Genomic DNA, 13,543 nt, shown 5'->3' on the forward strand with positions numbered 1-13,543 from the left:
GGTAGGATGAATCAGTGGCTTCCCCTGCTGCAAAATCCACCATTCCTACTTCAGCAGCCTTAGCAAAAGCAGCGACACAGGGGCCTTGACTAGGTGAATGCCTCGGCTGACTCTGGATCATCGCCAAGTGTTCGAAGATCGCAGCTGTAGGCCCACAACGGATGAGGTAGGCCACATCACTTGTGCAGCGGATGAGCGTCATGTAGAGCTGCAAAAGGCACTCCGTCGTGGTCACAGCTGCTGGAAGAGAACAGGCATAGACATTGGAGGCACTTTATTCAATCAGGGCTTCAGGATTATTCAGGATCACACGGTGACCTCGGGAGTGAAATTAACCCACGGCCATCTTGCAGCCCGGCAAACCCCGTCCCCAAATCACAAAGGTCTTACCATCCTGCATTTCCTGTGTCTTGAGAAAACCAGTCCTCAATATCTGTGACTAGTCCTGAGACATATGTGAAGAATGGCCCAAAAAGTCAACCATGTGAAATTTACATCAACATCACCTTAATTTCACATGGTCCAGGTTTTGATCAGTTCCTGCCGGGTATGATAGGTCTACCAACAAAAGTTATTGCTGTGGTTAGAAATGGGGTCTCTGGTTGGCAGTCAGTTTCCATTCTGTCCAATAGGGACCCTCAATCCAGTCAGGGTAAGTAAGATACACAGCTTAGATAGCCCCTTATCAAACTCTTGGTAGCTTGGCACAGCAGTCAGGCTTCTCTCAGAGGCAGTGTGTGAGGTATTTGTACAAACACATACAGTAACACAGTGAAGACATCACAAAACACACAACAACAGTTTAGAAAAATAGCCAATATTTATCTAAATCAAACAAGACCAAAATGACAAAAAGCCAAAATACACAAGTAAAGTTATGAACCTTAAAAGATGAAGGCCCTCATTACAACATTGACGGTAAATCCTGCTTACTGCCGTGCAGAAGACCGCGAACACACTGCTGCGGCGGCAGAATTCCGCTACAGCTATTACGACCCACAGCTCTGAATCCACCAAAATCCAGACACCCACACAAGTCCGTCACACCAAAGGTCAGTGATAAACTGGCGATAACAAAACCTCCACCATCACGCCAACAGGAATACGCCCACACTATCACGACCCATGAATTCACACAACGGTCTTTCAACTGCGGTATTCCATTGGCGGTACACACCGCCGCGCTCAAAATACATACACATTTACAAAACACAACCACATTGGACAAATCGAAATACACACACCTGATACATATACACACACCACTCCCACACACTCAATACAATATAAAACACACACCCACATCACCCACAAACCCCTACTACAATAATTGAGAAAGAAGCCCAGAGAGAGACACCACCATCAACAACACTACCATCCACAGGCACACAACACCATCACTCACACAACATCCACGCACCTCAAACAACACACACAAACACATCCCCTACACATCACAACCGACACCACCTCACACATCACCCACACCATGGCACCGCAAAGACACCCCAGGTTCTCTGAGGAGAAGCTCAGGGTCATGGTGGAGGAAATCGTCCAGGGAAGAGCCACAGCTATTCGGATCACAGGTGCAGCACACCTCCATAGCTAGGAAGATGGAGCTATGGCACAGAATCGTAGAAAGGGGCAACGCAGTGGGACAGCATCCAAGAACACGGGATGACATCAGGAAGAGGTGGAATGACCTATGGGGGAAGGTGTGTTCCGTGGTCTCAAGACACCAGATTGCAGTTCAGAGGACTGGCGGCAGGAGTAGCAGGAGGAATGGACTCTGGTAAGTGAAATCTTAACTATTACATCCCCCACCCTACCTGCATACTAACACATACCCACCCTCACCCCATCACTCCAACACCTCACAAATGTCCCACTATCACAACCCACACATTCCAACACCAAGCCCTGCATACAACACCAAAGCATAGACACCCATCACCAAAGCATGTCCACTACAGATACCCACACAGATCCCCAAACCAATTATCACACAAGGTCCTACTCAAGAATGCAAGCACTGGAGTACAGGGTCACCCACCCATTGCACACGATGGCACACACAGATGCAATAATCATGCCTTTACACCCCTGCAGGACCCCTACCCAACGTCACCGGACAGGAGGTTCCAGACATGTCCACTCCCCCCACAGAAGAGGCCCACAGTGATGACAGCAGCTCCGTCCAACTCGATCAAGATGACCAGCCCGGGGCATCTGGGACCTCGGGATAGTCAGTTCCCCTGACACTGGCACAAGCCACCACAGAGCCTCCCTCCTCAGGAAACATCAGCACAGCACCCACCCAGCAGGCCCATCCCTCTGTCCCCAGGACACGTCAAGCAGCAGTGTGTGCACCACTACAGGGAACCAAGGCTAACCCACCAACCCAAGAAAATCAGGGACCTGGGGGCAGTGGCAGTGGGCACACGGTTCAGGGGACAGAGGCACAGAAAAACAGGGGAACTGGGAGGACTGATGTGCGACAGGGGGAGGACAGGCCCAGGGAACCCACTCTCCATGAGGCCCTCTCCAACATCATGGGAGTGTACCATCATTCCCAGGAGACGATGGCAATGGTACTGGCCAAGTTTCAGGAGACCCAGCGGCTGCAGAAGGAACAGTATCTGGGGATCAGGGAGGAACTTAAGTCCATCAACACCACCCTGGTCACCATTGTAGGGGTGCTGAAGGACCTTGTGAACACCAGGAGGGACACTGTGGCACAATAAGGGGCCCCTGACACTAGCCTCGATGATGAACAACCCACCACCTCAGCCGGCGCTAGTGGACAGGAGGCACTGCCACAGGACCTCGACACCAGCCCCCCACCCCCTGCAGAAGGAGAACCACCCTGCAAAGGGTCCCTGAGATCCAGGACAAAGACAGAGAACAATGCCAAGACCCCCTCCAGGAAATGAGACCCCCCTGAATGCCATCCTTCTGTCCCACTTCGTCACCCTGTCCATCCATCAACTGCCCTAGCTCCACTTCCTATGGCCCTTTGGACAATGTACCTGTGAAACAAATAGACTGGACTCAGCCATGGACAATCCTCCACCATCACCCCTGCCCATTTTACAACCCCCTCCACTATTTTGCACTGAAATAAACACCCTTGAATCACAAAATAAGCTGGAGTCAGTCTGTGCTTTCACAAATGTTTATTTGCAATAACTATGGAATATAGCAATGTTGATTGTATTGTCAACATACTGATGTAAACAGCTCTAGTCCATGAGGTAATATAGCAGAGGTCACACAGTGGGACCCACATCTGTGAAATGGAAAGGCAAAGTGACAAGTCAAGGTCCATACACTGGGTGAAAGTGACAGACATATGATGGGTCTAACAATTGTATGAGAGGTGTGAGGCAGTGACATCTTCTTACCTGTGTCTCACTGGAAGTATTGCTGGATAACGTTGTTACTGTTGTCGATATCCTCTTTTTCTGCCTCCTCTTCTTCACTGTCCACAGGCTCCACAGCTTCCACAATACCTCCATCTGGACCATCCTCCAGCAGAAAAGGCACCTGTCATCGCAAAGCCAGGTTGTGCAGCATACAGCAGGCCACGATGATATGGCACACCTTCTTTGGGGAGTAGTAGAGAGAACCACCTGTCATACGGAGGCACCGGAACCTGGCCTTCAGGAGGCCGAAGGTCCTTTCGATCACTCTCCTAGCCCATGTGCCTCATTGTAGCCTTCCTCTGCCCTTGTCCTGGGATGTCTCATTGGGGTCAGTAGCCATGACAGGTTGGGGTTCCCAGAGTCACATGCAAATGTCGAGGGACAACTATTAGACACACACTAACCCTTAGGGACAACCCCAGACCAGGACAACTTTTCACAGGGTATAGGGTCCTTGTCCTCACCTATTAGCCACACACGGTGCCTCTGGAGTTGCCCCATCACATAAGGAATGCTGCTATCCCTCAAAATGTAAGCGTCATGCACTGAGCCAGGAAACTTGGCATTCACATGGGAGATGTACTGGTCGGCCAAACACACCATCTGCACATTCATTGAACGGTAGCTTTTCCAGTTTCTGTACACCTGTTCACTCCTGCAGGGGGTACCAAGGCCACATGTGTCCCATCAATGGCACCTATGATGTTGGGGATATGTCCCAGGGCATAGAAGTCACCTTTCACTGTAGGCAAATCCTCCACCTGAGGGAAAACGATGTAGCTGCCCATGTGTTTAAGCAGGGCAGACAACACTCTGGACAACACGTTTGAGAACATAAGCTGGGACATCCCTGATGCAATGGCCACTGTTGTTTGAAAAGACCCACTTTCCAAGAAATGGAGTACTGACAGGACCTGCAGTAGAGGGAGGATTCCATTGTCGACAGGTCCACCAGCGGTCTGTACACCGGAGGATGCCGCCATCTCACCACCTGCCCCAGCGGACGTGCCCTATGGAGGAAAACAGTGAGCAGAGAGTCAGCCAACACTGAGGTATTACTAAATGTCATTAGCAAACATTTGTAAATCCGCAATGTGCCTGTTACTGTGTGTATGCAAGGCCTAGATAGGTGTCACGCAGTTAATATTAATGCCATGTGGCCCCCTGAAATGGCGGCTGCCTGACCTGTAAGGTGGGACAAGGGGATATGAGGTAACAGCACTGGCGTGGTCGAAAACCGCAGCGCAATCCTGCATTGGTTAACATTGGACCCTATGTGTCCCAGGAGCCAATGACGATGTACGCCGGTGGTGACGGTATGCACCACCGCGGACGTGACCGCCATTTTCTGTCTGTTAACTCACTTGATACCTGACCTTCGACAGGAGAGGACCTACACTGCAAGTGCTGCTGTGACCTCAGTCTGGAAGCAACAATGGCTCATGTGTCTGGGGAAAGGGCCCCTGCCTTCACTTCGGAGGAGTTGGAGAAGTTAGTGGATGGGGTCCTCCTCCAGTACACGCTACTCTACGGTCCTCCAGACAAACAGGTGAGTACACTGTGAGCATGCTGCATGGACAATGCCTGTTTGGAGTGGTGTGGATGGAAGATACATGGGGGGACTGAGGCCTGCATGTGCGGATGGTAAGTGTATGTGCGTCAGGGCAAGGGAGGGAACATGGGCTTATGACTCTGACGGTCCGGACGGTTAATGTTTTTCCTTTTCCCCTGTACTATTCCTCTAGGTCAGCACCCACCAGAAGAAGGATATTTGGCGTGCCATCGCCAAGGACGTCCGGACCCTGGGGGTCCACCATAGACGGAGCACCCACTGCCGTAAAAGATGGGAAGACATTCGCTGCTGGAGCAAGAAGACGGCGGAGGCCCAGCTGGGGATGGCCTCCCAACGTGGGAGGGGTGCCTGTCTCACCATGACCCCCCTGATGTTCCGGATCCTGACGGTGGTGTATCCGGAGTTGGATGGGCGCTTGAGGGCATCCCAGCAGCCACAAGGGGGTGAGTACCGTCACATCCATATGACTCTGCGCGCATTACGAGGTGTCTGCATGGGGAGGTGGGCAGTGGGTTACCCTAGGCCAGGGTGAGCTTTGTAGGCAAGGACCCTTTGTGGGGCAGGCAATGTGGCACCCCAACCCCACCAGTGGTAGGAGCCATCGACACTTAGTCAGGCTCCTGTGACTTCCAGGTGTGCAGCAATCAGGGATAGGCCTTGTACCCCATGGGCATGTGATTAATCTAGGAACTCTAAGTGCATGGCGTAGTGCAGAGGGCTGCTGTGTCTGTAGTGTCCGCCAACAGTAGTGGTATTGCATGCACTGAACATGTATTTCATCTGTCTTTTCCGCCACCCTTTTTGTGGTCTCCCTGTTCTTGTGTGCAATAGCATCATCAGGCGGAGGAGCAGTGGCACCGGAGCAGGAGGAAGCTGCATCCCACTTGGCCCTGGAGGGCGAGATAACGGAGTCTGAAGCCACCAGTGGGACGGGGACAAGGGGAGCTCCACGGCGGGGACAGAGGGTTCATCACCAACAGCGACTCCTCCTCTGGTGGGAGCTCCCTTGCGATGGCAGGCCTCTCTGTGCCCCCCACATCAACAGGTACAGCTCCCCCTACCAGCACCGCCCTCCCAGCAGCCCCTCAGCGTGTGTCCCGTGGCCACTCACCAAGGAGGGTGGGCATCTCCTTCGCCCCAGGCACCCCAGGCCCTGCCCCAGTCAGCCCTGCTGCCCTCAGTGAGGAGGCTATTGACCTCCTGAGATCCCTCACTGTTGGTCAATCTACCATTGTGAATGCCATCCAGGGTGTCGAGAGGCATTTGCAAAAAACAAATGCATACCTGGAGGGCATTCATTCTGGTCAGGCAGCCCAACAGAGAGCATGTCAGGCTCTGGCCTCAGCACTGATGGCAGCCATTGTCCCTGTGTCCAGCCTCCCCCCTACAACTTCCTCCACCCAGACCCAATCCCCTGTACCTCAGTCTATCCCAAGCACACCATCAGACCAGCATGCACACACCTCATCAAACAAGGGTGACTCTGGCAAACATAAGCACCACACATCCCACAGGCACTCACACAAGCATCTTTCCCATGCAGACATACCAACATCCACTGCCTCCACTGTGTCCCCCTCCTCCACATCATCCTCCTCCCTCCTTGTCTCATCTCCACTCACACCTGGATGCACAACATCTTCAGCCACTACCTCCATCACCAGCACGCCCATCACAACACACCACTGATGTGCACTCACGACCCCCACTACCATTCACACATCCCCTGTGTCCTCTACCAGTGTGTCTGTGAGCCCTCCTCCCAAAGTACACAAATGCAGGCACACACCCATCCAACAGCCATCCACCTCACAACAGCCTCCAGCCCATGCACCTTCACCCAAATTCAGCAATCATACACCTCCTAAAACCACTACCTCTTCCTCCACTCCCAAACCCACTCCATCTACCCATCCCAGTGTGTTAAAAAACAATTCCTGGCTAACATTGACCTCTTCCCTACACCTCCCCCACGTCCGTCCCCTAGGGCCAGGCTTTCCAGGTCCCAACCCAGCACCTCAGCCACCACATCACCGGGCACTGTGGTCCCAGCAACAGCGGGCTTTTGGAGTGTGCCAAGCATCAGGGCAGCCAGTGTGCAATGGAGCGAGGGCAAGGACATTCCGCCACCTGCTAAAGTAAAAAAGTTGCCCACATCCCGGAGGGAGAAAGCGAAAACACCTACCACCAAGGGCTCAGGGAAAACAAAAGGGGATAGTGGCAAGACAGCTGCGCCCCCATCCAAGGTGGGGAAGGGCCAGAAAATCAAGGGCAGGTCAGGAGAGGGCATGGTGGCACCGACTATGGGACCAGTGTCACACCTTCTGTCCACGTCGACGCCAACCAGTACGGCGGAGAAGACCGCCACCTGCACTGCCACCTGCACCGCCACATGCACCGCCACCAGCACCGCAGTCCCTGAGCACGCCACCAGCACCGCAGTCACTGAGCCCGCCACCAGCATCGCCGCCACTTAGCCCGCCACCAGCACTGCCACCACAGAGCCCGCCACGAGCACCGCCGCCACAGAGTCTGCCACCAGCACCGCCGCCACAGAGTCTGCCACCAGCACTGCCACCACACAGCCCGCCTCCAGCACCGATGCCACAGAGACCACAACAACCACCGCTGCCACAGAGTCCGCCGCCAGCACTGATGCCACAGAGGCCGCCGCAAGCAACGCTGCCAAAGAGGCCGCCGCCAGCACCGATGCCACAGAGGCCGCCACAACATTATTGACGCACAGCTTGATTGTATACTTGTTGCTTTGATACCATAAGGAACAGTATGATTTTATTCTTTTTGTTAATTTTTGTAGAGGTGTCACTGCCGCCTGATAGTCCTGATGAGGCCCTGACTGAAGAGGCCGAAACGCGTTGACATTTCTTGCGAGATTGAGGGCTTTTTCAGTCAATTTAGTCAGACAAGAAATTTAATATGCACTACATAATACCTTTGGAAATAATTGCTTAGGTATTTGACAGCTGGGTGCAGCTAAAAACCTTCAATTATCGCATTTCTAGTGGATTACAACTACAATCTTGTTACAGTGATCACAATGTAAAGAAATGGTGTCAGGCATAACCCTCCTTTGGCGTATTGCCAATACTGAGATTTGTTTCATAATATGTTTGTAGTGTTTTGTATATATTTATGTTTTGTATATATCTATGTTATGTATATACCTATGTTATAGAGTGTTCACCGACAAGCTACTGCTGACCCTTTGGAATGATTTAAATAAATAAAGGGGAAGTAATTGACCCATGAAATCAGGATTTAGGCAGTGGTCTCTTAAAAGAATGGTTTGATTCGTCCCTACCTGCTGATTATTTGTGTTTATGATTAGTGTAGTTCCCAGGGCAGGTTAGGGTTACAGGGTTCCCTCTTTTGGAGTACAGAGGCCGCCGCAAGCACCATCGCTACTGACACCGCCACAAGCACCGCCAGCGGCCCCGCGACGTCCTGAGCCAGTGGCACCACCACAGACATGGCGGCCATCACCAGTGGTTAGTCGACCGAGCCTGGTGGTCAGTTCCAGGAGCCTGGGCAGCTTCCATGATGCAACACCTTCAGTGGAGAAAGGCATCCACTACCTCTGTCCTTGGCAGGATGAAACACTCTGGGCACAAAGCCCCCTCCAGAACCAGTGGAGAAAGTCATCCACTTCCTCTGTCCTTGGCAGGATGAAGCACTCTGGGCAAAAAGCCCCCTCCAGAACCAGTGGAGAAAAGCATCCACTACCTCTGTCCTTGGCAGGATGAAGCACTCTGGGCACAAAGCCCCCTCCAGAACCAGTGGAGTATCACATCCACTACCTCTGTCCTTGGCAGGATGAAACACTCTGGGCACAAAGCCCACTCCAGAACCATTGGAGTATCACATCCACTACCTCTGTCCTTGGCAGGATGAAGCACTCTGGCACAAATCCCCCTCCAGAACCAGTGGAGAAAGGCATCCACTACCTCTATCCTTGGCAGGATGAAGCACTCTGGGCACAAAGCCCCCTCCAGAACCAGTGGAATATCACATCCACTACCTCTGTGCTTGACAGGATGAAACCCTCTGGGCACAAAGCCCCCTCCAGAACCAGTGGAGTATCAAACCCACTACCTCTGTCCTTGGCCGGATGAAGCACTCTGGCCACAAAGCCCCCTCCAGAACCAGTGGATAAGTGCATCCACTACCTCTGTCCTTGGCAGCATAAAGCACTCTGGGCACAAAGCCCCCTCCAGAAACAGTGGAGAAATGCATCCACTATTTCTGTCGTTGGCAGGATGAAACACTCTGGGCACAAAGCCCCCTCCAGAACCAGTGGAGTATCAAACCCACTACCTCTGTCCTTGGCCGGATGAAGCACTCTGGCCACAAAGCCCCCTCCAGAACCAGTGGAGAAAGGCATCCACTACCTCTGTCCTTGGCTGGATGAATACACTCTGGGCACAAAGCCCCCTCCAGAACCAGTAGAGAAAGGCATCCACTACCTCTGTCCTTGGCAGGATGTAGCACTCTGGGCACAAAGCCCCCTCCAGAACCAGTGGAATATCACATCCACTACCTCTGTTCTTGGCAGGATGAAGCACTCTGGGCACAAAGCCCCCTCCAGAACCAGTGGAGAAAGGCATCCACTACCTCTGTCCTTGGCAGGATGAAGCAGTCTGGGCACAAAGCCCCCTCCAGAACCAGTGGAGACTATTATCCACTTGAGAGACTGTGGCTTTGCACTCCCCAGGATGCAGCAGTGGGCAAACCACCCACTGGAGAGACTTGAGAGACTGTGGCTTTGCACTCCCCATGATAAAGCAGTGGGCAAACCACCCACTGGAGAGACTTGAGAGTCTGTGGCTTTGCACTCCCCAGGATGCAGGAGTGGGCAAACCACCCACTGGAGAGACTTGAGAGACTGTGGCTTTGCACTCCCCAGGATAAAGCAGTGGGCAAACCACCCACTGGAGAGACTTGAGAGACTGGCTTTGCACTCCCCAGGATGCAGCAGTGGGCAAACCACCCACTGGAGAGACTTGAGAGACTGTGGCTTTGCACTCCCCAGGATACAGCAGTGGGCAAACCACCCACTGGAGAGACTTGACAGACTGTGGCTTTGCACTCCCCAGGATATAGCAATGGGCAGTGGTGTCTTGCACTCATCCGGCTGAAGTGCCCCCCCTTCCCTTCCCCCTGAGGTGCCTGTTTCCTTTCGATCTGATGCCCCTGCAGTGTTCTCTCCGTTTGATGTCTGGTATTGAGTGTGGGACTTGCCCATGCATTTTGGGCCCAGTGGTCCATGGACAATTATTGGTGCACTATCCGACTTGTGTAGTTGGTGTACATAATTGTATATACTGTATTTGGAGTTATGACTACTGTTTTTTTCATGATTACAATTGTTCAACTTATTTCCTTTTGTCCTTGCGTTCTTGAAAGGGGGGTGGGGGGTGTAATGTAATGTTGCAGCATGTATTTGTGTGTATGTTGTTGTGGGTGAGGGTGGGGGTGTTGCGTGTTGCGTGTGTGTGTCACTCTCTTTTCCCTCCCCCTTATCCTGTGTTGTAGTTGCAGTACTCACCGTGGTCGCCGCCACCGTCTTTGTAGCTCCTGATAGAGGAGCAGGAATACCATCCCAGGGAGTATTTGGAGTTCTGGCTCCATGGCGTCCTGGTTCCCAAGTCCTCTTTCCGCTGTGTTTTTGTTCGAGTTGGTTCCGCCCCGGAAAAGGTGGCGGATATGCCTCTCATAATAGTGTGGGCGGTACATTGTCTTCCGCCTGTCTGTTGACGGTGATGACCATGCTGTTTGTTTGTACCGCCGTGGCGGTCGGAGTGTTAAAATGGCTGTCTATGTTGGCGGTTTTCGCCACGGTCGTGATTCCATTTTTTTTCTGCCAGCCTGTTGGCGGTATTACTGCCAATTTAACACCGATCGCCAGGGTTGTAATGAGGGCTTAAATCCCAATAAAAACCCTAAGAAACATAAGAGCTCCAACGGGGGCTATCACAACGTCATTGACAAAGTTGTTCCCAACAGTCCGATGCCTCTTGCGGGGATGGCGGTGCTGATCACAGAGTTGCATGGACCGCCAGGTACAATATTTTTGGTAACAAGGAAAACAAGCTGGTGCACAGACTTGTGGAGGTGAGCCTGGATCTGGTGTGGTGTTGGTTCCTTACTGCAGAGGAGGGAAGGTGAGGCAGCACGGTGTGATGTGTTGGTTCCTTACAATCCAGCAGGGTTGATGAATCTGGCAGGTCAAGACGCGGTGGGGCGACCTCCCTGGGTCGCAGTCACGCCACTGGGCTACAAGTGCTGTGGCGGAGTCGTTTGTCACGGACGTTTGTGACACAGCACTCAGGACTTACAATGTCACTGGACTTCAGCGGGCCTGCTGTGGCGTCGGTCGGTTTGTTGCACTCCAGCAGCTTTGGGTTGCAGGCAGCAGCATGGAGTCATGCAGTGGTGCTGGTTCTGGAGTCGTCAGAAGCCGGTTTGCTTAGTTTTTCTTTGTTTCAGGCCAGCTTTCACTCCCAAGGGCCAAGGAACTGGATTGGCACCCCTTGGCAAGTCAGGGTCCTCAGAGGGGTTAGTACCCAGGTGCTGGCAGGTGAAGTCTTTGATATCCCTGAGACTTCTTAACAGGAGGCAATCTTCGTACAAGCCCTTGGAGAAAGCTTCACAAACAGGATTTCAGAAAGAAAAGTCCAGTCCTTTTCCTCTTAAGGCAGAAGCAGCAGCAGGCCAGCAAAGCAAAAAAAAGAAACAGGCAGAGTGGCAGGCCCTCCTCAAGCATTAAGCTCTTCTCCTTGGCAGAGGTTCCTCTTGATCCAGAAGTAATCTAAAGCTGTGTGGTCAGAAGTCCAATACTTGTGCTTATTTCTGCCTTTGAAGTTTGCACAAGACCCTGCCTCTTCCTTGCCCTGCCAAAGACACACTCCACATGGTTGAGCTGTATTGTGTAAGGGCAGGCACAGCCCTTTCAAGCGCAGTTGTTGGAGGAGCTCCTCCCTCCAGCTCTAGCTCATGAAGACTCATCAGGATATGCAGGACACACCTCAGCTCCCTTTGAGTCACTGTCTAGAGTGAATTCACAAACAGCCCAACTGTAAGTCTGACCCAGACATGTATTCAGTAGCCAGGCAGAGGCACAGAATGGTTAAGCAAAAAAATGCCCACTTTCTAAAAGTGTAACTTTTAATCTAAAAAACAACTTCACCAAAAGATGGATTTTTAAATTGTGAGTTCAGAGACCCAAAACTCCAAATCTCCATGTGCTCCCAATGGGAAACTGCACTAAAAATATATTTATAGGCAATACCATGTTAACCTACAGGAGAAAGATGCCTTGCAAAAGTGAAAAACAAATTTGGTAATATTTCACTTTCAAGCCATGCAAAACACAACAGTACATGTCCTACCTTTTAAATACACTGCACCCTGCCCATGGGTTACCTAGGGCTTACCTTATAGGTCACTCGCATGTAATAAAAGGAAGGTTTTGGCCTCGTAATTAGGTACACTTGCCAGGTCGAATAGGTAGTGAAAAGCTGCACACACCGACACTGCAGTGGCAGATCTGAGATATGTTTACAGGGTTACTCATGTGGATGGCACAATCAGTGCTGCAGGCCCACTAGTAGCATTCGATTTACAGGCCCTGGGCACACATAGTGCATTTTACTAGGGACTTACCAGTAAATCAAATGTGCCAATCATGGAAAACCAATTACCGATATCTTTTAGACAGAGAGCACTTGAACTTTAGCACTGGTTAGCAGTGGTAAAGTGCCCAGAGAATCAAAACCAGCAAAAACAAAGAACAGCACAGGATCCAAAAACAAGGGATCAGAAGCAAAAAAAAAAAAAAATACAGGGAAACCACACCAAGAGCTGCCAGGTCTAACAGCTGTCTTCAGTTAAAAAGTGAGACTACAAGAAAGTTGGATTTTGCTGTTGGTGGCATGCGGCAGATTTTTTTGTCACATAAAAATGTGAAAATTAACGAAGAAATTGTTTTATTTTCACCCAGACATTGATATTTAGTAGGAATTATTTGTATGAAAATTAGGGAAACCACACAAGCCTGACCATCTTAGACCACCCCCGGGAGTCTGAGTTACACTCGTATTAGACTTTAGTAGTTTTCTCTGGTTGTTGTCCGGCCTTTGGCCCAACATTGCATAATTGCTTGTGTAATTCGTGAAGGAAATTGATTTTTTTAGACATAGGCATGAGACTTGCAGGGTGCTTTTGAGTGAGGAGAAAACTATTGGAATTCACATTAGCCAACACATCCTGGATTTTGCCTTGTCTCTAGTTTTTAAAACAACGCGTGATTGGCAGAATTTCATGATTGTTTGCTGCCCTTGGGCCCAAACTATAGCTGTGGACAGTGAGGAGAATTGGAGTTATTTTAGGCATAGTTCTGATGTGCACAAGGGATTTTGAGTATGACATGTTAATGGGATCCATACCAGCCACACTACCCTGGATTTCGACACGTGCCTAGTTCTCAGAAATATCTGGGGTTTGTACGTTTGTTTGGATGCTGGCT

This window comes from Pleurodeles waltl, chromosome 4_2, assembly GCF_031143425.1.
Source record: "Pleurodeles waltl isolate 20211129_DDA chromosome 4_2, aPleWal1.hap1.20221129, whole genome shotgun sequence".
Lineage (NCBI taxonomy): Eukaryota > Metazoa > Chordata > Amphibia > Caudata > Salamandridae > Pleurodeles > Pleurodeles waltl.